At 42.0% G+C, this 8,699-nt stretch overlaps 1 long non-coding RNA gene across 1 annotated transcript; it reads right to left on the bottom strand.

Moving 5' to 3' along the window:
* Window positions 1-2,967: 2,967 nt before the first annotated feature.
* LOC129833887 (uncharacterized) lies at window positions 2,968-6,112 on the bottom strand. The gene is made up of 5 exons (XR_008756133.1): window positions 5,629-6,112; window positions 4,710-4,840; window positions 3,984-4,146; window positions 3,462-3,654; window positions 2,968-3,287 (listed from the first exon to the last, which is right to left on the bottom strand). It is a non-coding gene; the product is annotated as an uncharacterized LOC129833887 (long non-coding RNA).
* Between the last annotated feature and the right edge of the window lie 2,587 nt (window positions 6,113-8,699).

Here is an 8,699-nt window from a genome sequence, read left to right as displayed (position 1 = left end):
ATGCTCTCAAGAGAGGATGAGAGTTTAGGGAGGAGATCATTGCATTTCTCTACAATTGATCTACTTCTACATCATGATGTTAGGTAGCTGAGTAAGGGTAGGGCTAAAGCTCTCAATGATTACCGGGTCCTGTCAATACTGGTGTAAATGATTACCGGGTCCTGTCAATACTGGTGTAAATGATTACCGGGTCCTGTCAATACTGGTGTAAATGATTACCGGGTCCTGTCAATACTGGTGTAAATGATTACCGGGTCCTGTCAATACTGGTGTAAATGATTACCGGGTCCTGTCAATACTGGTGTAAATGATTACCGGGTCCTGACAATACTGGTGTAAATGATTACCGGGTCCTGTCAATACCGGTGTAAATGATTACCGGGTCCTGTCAATACCGGTGTAAATGATTACCGGGTCCTGTCAATACTGGTGTAAATGATTACCGGGTCCTGACAATACTGGTGTAAATGATTACCGGGTCCTGACAATACAGGTGTAAATGATTACCGGGTCCTGTCAATACTGGTGTAAATGATTACCGGGTCCTGTCAATACTGGTGTAAATGATTACCGGGTCCTGTCAATACTGGTGTAAATGATTACCGGGTCCTGACAATACTGGTGTAAATGATTACCGGGTCCTGACAATACTGGTGTAAATGATTACCGGGTCCTGACAATACTGGTGTAAATGATTACCGGGTCCTGTCAATACTGGTGTAAATGATTACCGGGTCCTGTCAATACTGGTGTAAATGATTACCGGGTCCTGTCAATACTGGTGTAAATGATTACCGGGTCCTGTCAATACTGGTGTAAATGATTACCGGGTCCTGTCAATACTGGTGTAAATGATTACCGGGTCCTGTCAATACTGGTGTAAATGATTACCGGGTCCTGTCAATACTGGTGTAAATGATTACCGGGTCCTGTCAATACTGGTGTAAATGATTACCGGGTCCTGTCAATACTGGTGTAAATGATTACCGGGTCCTGTCAATACTGGTGTAAATGATTACTGGGTCCTGTCAATACTGGTGTAAATGATTACCGGGTCCTGACAATACTGGTGTAAATGATTGATGAGGAGTTTGTAGCTGAGGTTTGTTTATTGAGTGACATCATCAATCACTTGGACTTAACGTGGGACTACAGGGAGGATAAAACAGTTATTGACATCATCAATCACTTGGACTTAACGTGGGACTACAGGGAGGATAAAACAGTTATTGACATGATCAATCACTTGGACTTAACGTGGGACTACAGGGAGGATAAAACAGTTATTGACATCATCAATCACTTGGACTTAACGTGGGACTACAGGGAGGATAAAACAGTTATTGACATCATCAATCACTTGGACTTAACGTGGGACTACAGGGAGGATAAAACAGCTATTGACATGATTGACTGCTTTTCTTTTCTCCTCTGATATGAGCCCCCCAAAACCTTTTCCCTACAGTGGGTAACTATAGAAGGCTGGCTGGACAATGGAAAAGGTCAAGGAAGAAAAATGGCAAGCAAACGTTGGCTAAGCTGGGGAGGCAGGTAGCCTAGTGGTTAGAACGTTGGACTAGTAACCGAAAGGTTGCAAGATTGAATCCCCGAGCTGACAAGGTAAAAATCTGTCGTTCTGCCCCCTGAACAAGGCAATTAACCCACTGTTCCTAGGCTGTCATTGAAAATAAGAATTTGTTCTTAACTGACTTGACGAGTTAAATAAAAGTTTAAAAAGTTGTTTTAAATACAAATAAGCTGGAGCACTAGCGCCAGCACATAGCAAATGAATGGAATCAAACACTCGCAAAGCCCGTTTTGACTGGAGTGAAGCTTGGAGATCAATGTCACCTAAATGGCACCAAAAAAATGTATCCCTTTTTATTTTACCACTACAATGTGTTCTTAGGAGGAAACTGAAAAATAACAACCCGTGTAGAAAGTAAACAGCTGCACCTCGATGGTGCCAGGTGTGCTGATGTCTGCATAACGAGGAAGGAAGAAAAACATTGATATTTCTGGCTAGCGGTCAATGATATACACATTGTAACTTTGCAACAAGATTTGATGATTTTAGTCTCCCCACAAAGGTGATGCAGTTTGCTAGGGACCCTTTCTATACTGATGCGGGGCGAGACGTGTCTGCAAAAACCGACTTATTTTATTTAGTATATATCTTCTTAACTCTATTTCTTGAACTGCATTGTTGGTTAAGGGCTTGTAAGTCAGCACCTGTTTTATTCGGCGCATGTGACAAATAAAACTTGATGTTGATTCGCACGGGACTAGTACTTTCAGGAGATCAAAAAACATTAGGTTATTCTGGTTGGAATTAAAAATGACTGACATGGCAGATTTAGACAGGACACAAATTACATATATGGTGTTTTGTGCTCGGGCACATAATTACATTACCCGACCTCTCCCCGTAAATCAACTTGTCGTCCTTAGCAGACACAAAAATACAAACATTAGGAGTTATTGTATTGTGCTAGTCAATTATTACGTAGAACAATCATTTTTTGGAGACCCTGTCCTGCTATCAGCCTGTGATGTGTGTGTTGTAAAGTGCCTTGCTGATGGGCACAACGGCAGTAGGTAGTATACGGTGATATTGAAGCCCGGTGGGTTACCGGTGTATCCCTGTGTACTACCTACTGCTGTTTTGCCTTTGAGCAAGGGACTTCACCCCTAAGTGCTCTGCTCTGCCACAGCCCCTGTTCTGCTCCCAGCCTGTGACCAACAGGCAAAATAGTCAGACATCTATGCACTAAGAGACTGTTTTTGTAGAAACTGACAAACCCCTGGATGCTGAAACATAATCAACATTTTTAAAACACTGAAAAATCCCCTCAAATCAAAAAACGTGATCTAATGCATTGTATACATCTGGGGACCTACTGTATAAGAAATCACACAGGAAATGCCTGGTGTAACGTTTAGTTTTGAACATCCTATTCTGGTCAGATTCAGGACTGAACTTTTCAGGAGAAGAGCAAATCCCTCATGAGTTGGGCTACTAAATGAGCCCACAAGAGCCTAACTACTGAGTTCTTATTGCTAATGTTTTTATTTCATATATTTGAATGTATTGTATATTTAGTTAACTTTTTATGTATGTAACAAGTGCACTGCATTCCAGTGCAATTGATGTTAGACTATAAATGTGTATTTGTGAAAGTGAAATAGTAAATGTGATAATAGAAAAAAATAAACTCATATTGATCTATGACTTTAGTAAAGTTCTTACCAGGTTTTGGGCTGGATGACAATTCAGTTTTGATGACCTGAAATAAGTGAACCAAGACAACAATTAGACGTCAATTACATCTTAGTATTTAAGAGACACTGTCTGCATCACAACATATTGCATGACAGGGTAGTGAATTGCTCATCCTCCCGGCTCTTCCAAGATGGGTGGTAATTTCATCTAGCATCTTTAAAAAAAAAAAGTTCCTCACCTGTGTTCTCCATGGCCAGTCTGAATCACCGTAACTATAAGTCAACTCTTCGCCAGCTGCAATATCTCGAGTCGCGAAGAGGCACAAGTGTGGCTCATCGTTTGCTTGTATGGCCTTCATTTTGAGATTGAGTCTTTAGTGATCATCATTAACGAGTCTCCCAAGGCAGGAGTCTTCTTCAGATGCATCAATGCTGCATAGAAACATAACATGTCACAGTTTAATGAAGATATTGCAGCACAGGGTTTCTATTTCAGAAAAGGGGCAGAAAAGTCCCTAACTGTTGTTTAAAAAAGGAGTGCAGATGCTCTGATAGCGAACCAGTTGGTTTGAAGACTAATATTGTTCCTTACTGTTTAGGTCAGGGACAAGGTCAAATTAGTATCTGGGCCTGAGATAGGCCTACAGTGCATATTGTGCCACCAACCATTTAAATGTCTGTCTCCATTTTAATGTTGTTGCTTTTTTTTAGATCTCAAAAGGCATTAATATGTTTATTTTGTTCTCATCAATCCTACTTACCACCATGTTCTTCCTTTCCATTGGAAATGGAAAAGAAACACCTTTGCAGAATCATTGTACTGATCAGCTCGGACCTCGCCCTCCTGTTGTGTAAGCAGTTCACCTCGGTACTCCACAACAAAGTCTCCTTTGGATATGAATTCAGTGGCAAAAACTCCCCGTCCTTAGCAGACACAAAATACAAACATTAGGAGATATTGCATTGTGCTTGTCAATTATTACAGAGAATAATCACTGTCTGGAGGTCCACTCCGGTCACATGATCACCCCATTCAACTTGCCAAGCATCTCCAAAAACAACTGTTCTCATAAAATGACCTCACACTGTCTAAAAGTGATCTCACACATATCACTGCCAATCAAAATGAGGTTCAGGTGTGCAGCAGGGGGTTTAGGGAGGGGGATGCGCTGCTCTGTCTTTCAAGAGGCTAGATTCAGTTGTCACTCTTACTTTGTCTTCTAAACCAATGATTGGTTTTCAAGGTGGGCCTTTTCAGGTGGAAGGAGATTTCAGATGGAGCATCGTGTGACTGTAGTGGACCTTTAAGAATCCTATGACCATAATACAAAGACATGGCTATTCCTTTAAACCTTTTTTCCTGGGTGACTGTGCCCATATATCCCAATTCACTGTTTCCCACTAACCTCTAAAATGTACATCTGATTCATCTAATTCATAGCTGTCATATTTAGGACTGTCAGAAATATATTCAATCTTCACCTTACCTTTAAAGATATTGATGAAACGCTGGTAAAGTACTGGTTTATCAATGTTTGATCTGATGTGATGCTCTGCATCCTCCATGGGCCGGAGCCGCCTGGAAGATCTCTCCGTCAGGCCAACTCAAATCCTTAATCTGTGGAATAAAGCAGACATTATAAACTGGGTAGTTTGGGTCCTGGATGTTGATTGGCTGAAACTGTGGTATATTTAAGAAATAAGGCACCTCGGGGGTTTGTGGTATATGGCCAATATACCAAGGTTAAGGGCTGTAACCAGGCAGGCACTCCGCGTTGCCTCTTACGTAAGAACAGTCCTCAACCTTTCCTTGTGCTTTACTGCTTAACTATACCAAGGCTGTCAGACAATCAACATTCATGGCTTAACCTACAATTTAGAAGAGACATAATGTATGTTTGTTAGATGACTACAAAACAAGCACGTTAGAAGCAGTAAAAAATTCCATCTGTGACTTTCCCTCTTCCACTCTGCTATGAGATGCAAGGTGGGGTGCACAACACCTGGTTTCCAGCCAGCCAACTTTAGCTCGCTAAACTAACACCATCTAATGTTATCAAACTGCTACCTACTCAAGTTCATCTATGGGGATCACGTGTCCCATTTAGCTGTCTATGCATGTTACTTATAACCACACTGATAGAATTGACTGAAATAGCCATAAAATATCAGTCTCTTTATCAACAGTTATGTTAACTAATCAGGCTACCCGCCCAAATGTCAACAAAATTGTCTCACTAGTGCATTAGCTAGATAGTGAGCGAACATTAGCACTAGCAACAAACAAGCTAACTAGGCTAACATAGTTCATAAACCAATACAACGATTTATGGTGGTGGAATTGTACTACAGCATGAAAATAACTTTCCATATCATTTCAATTGTTGAAAATATGATATTGCTCACCTTTCTTTTAGGAACAGCGGGGAGCTGCAGATGGGCCGCCCCGTGTTAACGGACGAGCTTCTCCAGATGAAAGTGATTTTCTCTCTCTGGCTCTGCGCGGTAAAGTGGAGTGGGGGAGGGGAATCACAACGTGGGGACAGAGATAGTCATATAGGGGACGTGTCACCACAGTGGTGTGTGTGCATCTGTCAAGGCGCTGGAATCCTATACAATCGACATGACTGATGTTGATATTTCACTTGTGTAGTAAATATTCTATAGACCTAAGAAATAGGCTAATACATTGCAAAATGAATGCATTTCCCTAGGCCTATAGGTCATAGGAAACTTCAAGACACCAACATGTACATTTTAAGGATTCAGAAATTGTATTGATTGATCCAGAAACACATAGGAATAAGGTCAATAGGCCTTGGCTATTTTCTGACATAGGAAGGGCTGGCTTACCTGGGCTATTGCCCCTGGGCCCCAATTAAATAAAACAATATACAGTATGTAGTATATATTTATTTTCTACTGCAACCGCCAACCACAGGGGCATTCAGGAGCCCACTCTCAATGAGTGTAGAGGCCTGCTGCTGCGGACACTTTGTTATTTGTCAGATGGGGAGGAGAGGAGGTAGGGGGGACACTTGTTTAATTAATTGATTAATAAAAATATATAAACTGCATAATAAATAAATGTGACTAGTAAAATGTGTGATTCAGGAGCTGGGACCAAGCCCGTAGGGGGCCCAAGGGGCAAAACAAATACAAAATAAATACTTTTTACAATTATTATTATTTTTTTAATCCAACCACAGGAGCCCGCTCTCAATGTTTAAAATACAACAGAGCATAATTTAGCCAAAGAGGATCAATAGTTTCTACAAAAATAACTATCAAAAAGACATACAGTACATGTACTGTATCTGCCAAAATAAAAGAAACACCAACATAAAGTGTATTAAACGCATAGTTAAAATGAAATTAAATCAAATTGTATTTGTCAACTGCGTCAAACACAACAGGTGTAGGCATTACCTTGAAATGCTTACTTCCAAACCCTTACTTACGTAAGTCTAGGAGTTGACGTCCCGATGGATAGGGATCAACCCGTAACGCTCGTAGTCCACGTTGTCAGACTGACCCCTTTCACGACGACTAAGCTCACGTGTTCTAAACATATCTAATCCGTAGGAGCTCCCTCTGTCTTTCAAAGCAGCTTCCGCAAGCTCCTTCTCGCAACGGAACATACGTTCCCTGGACACGCTCGCGGTGGCTCTCGTCATCTCCCTTCTCGGTCCTATCGGATAGCCCAAGGTGTCTGTACTGTCAAGCGTGTGATGTCTGGTTCACGATACCAACGTGCTTTCCCGTATACTTACAAAGTGCGCAGCTTATGAGCCGAGCCTCCAGCATGGTCTGTATGCTGTTCAGAGCCTTATGTTGTCTGTGTAGCAACAGGCTGAGAGGCTAACAACCCTGAGCAACCTAAACCCAGGTGGTGGTTATTACCACTACTACCAGGACGACAGCGACGATGAGGACAGCGACGACGACAGTGATACCATATACCCCACTACCCTATCACATGGAAACACCAGCAGGATCACTGACATAGGGAGGCGAGTAGCACCTTCCTTTGTAAGTTCTAAATAGACAGTACACAGATAGATCCCTGTGCTGAATGAAATAGCTTCTGATTTCCTCTGGCGGTGATAACGGACCCTGGCCGCGTAGAACTAAGGCAGGGAATGCACAGAACCAGTGTCTACTGAGTAATCCACATAGATGTGCACCCGATCATAGGCAGTTCATTCTCAATTACTGTCACATCAATTGTCTTTCAAAATGTGGTGTCGCTGTCATCTTTCAAATAAACACAACCAAGATATATGTATATGCAAGACATATTTTATTTCAAGGCAATAGATATATAAGGTTGGCTGATACAAAAGGGTAGACACATTACCCAGGTGTAATATGGTCAATTAAAGTAAGGTATAAAATCGTAAACATGTGACATTGAGAACATCACCATATGAATTTTTATCAGTCAGGGCCCATTGTCAAACAAGACCTAAAATAACCTTGAGGCATCATGTCACCACACGGTCCCACATGTAGACTCTTGTAGGCTGAGGTAACACTATACAAACATCATTGCTCTACTTTAAAGGAAGCTGTAACACTCTGTGGTTGTGGACATGTGAGTGAGACCAATAACATCATCGCCACTGTTGTGGCAGGAGCTAAACTCCTCAACAATATCGATGTAATTACCTCCTAAATTACCGTCTGAGGGGCATGTGAACATGCTGTTGGCATTCCTGCCATTGAAACAGTAATTGCTATCATCTTTGGCCCGTTGCTGGGCCAGGTGAGGTGTTACTGTTTCCATCCCAATCCTGGAAGCCAACAAAGCTATGACATGGACCAAAGTAGCAAAGTAGCACCTTCACTAGGTTTACAATCTAACACCATGTTAAGCTGCCTGTCTGGTGGGGACCCGTACTGAGCTGTAAACCACCTACACAGATAGAATACCATTCGTCTAAACTCTATGCTTGAGGTGAGGTTTCTCAGTGTGTTGTCAACAACTGTGACTACCTTAGACTGCCCTCTCCTGGGCAACGAAGTGCACCACATAGTCAAAATGATCTGTTTCTTCAAGACAAAACAGCACCAATGAAACCTGTAGGACCCAAGTGACACATTGAACAATCTCGGTAAGGAGTCATCAGGTCCGATCAGCTTCTCCGTTCTGGGAAGGGGACGGGTTCCCACCACAACGTGATCCCAGAACCCAGGTACATGAGGGATACAGACATATCTGTAGGCCACCTCTTCTGGCATTGCTTTGCTTACCCAGTACCTGAAGGACATGGTGTCATTCACTGTGATGAGATGGTTGAACGCTGCGTGGGAAGAGAACACTGTCAGTCCAGCTACATGATCAGGGCTCGTCATTGTAGTATAACATAGACATAGACAGATATATCTATACATGGAAATATACATACCTCTTGGCAGGGTGTCAACTCCAGAGGATTGGTCCTCATTCATAATCAGCTGCACATGGTAATATA

Source organism: Salvelinus fontinalis, chromosome 34 (genome assembly GCF_029448725.1).
Source record: "Salvelinus fontinalis isolate EN_2023a chromosome 34, ASM2944872v1, whole genome shotgun sequence".
In the NCBI taxonomy this organism is placed as follows: Eukaryota; Metazoa; Chordata; class Actinopteri; order Salmoniformes; family Salmonidae; genus Salvelinus; species Salvelinus fontinalis.
Note: the sequence above shows the minus strand (reverse complement) of the source record. Positions and strands in the feature narration are given on the sequence as shown.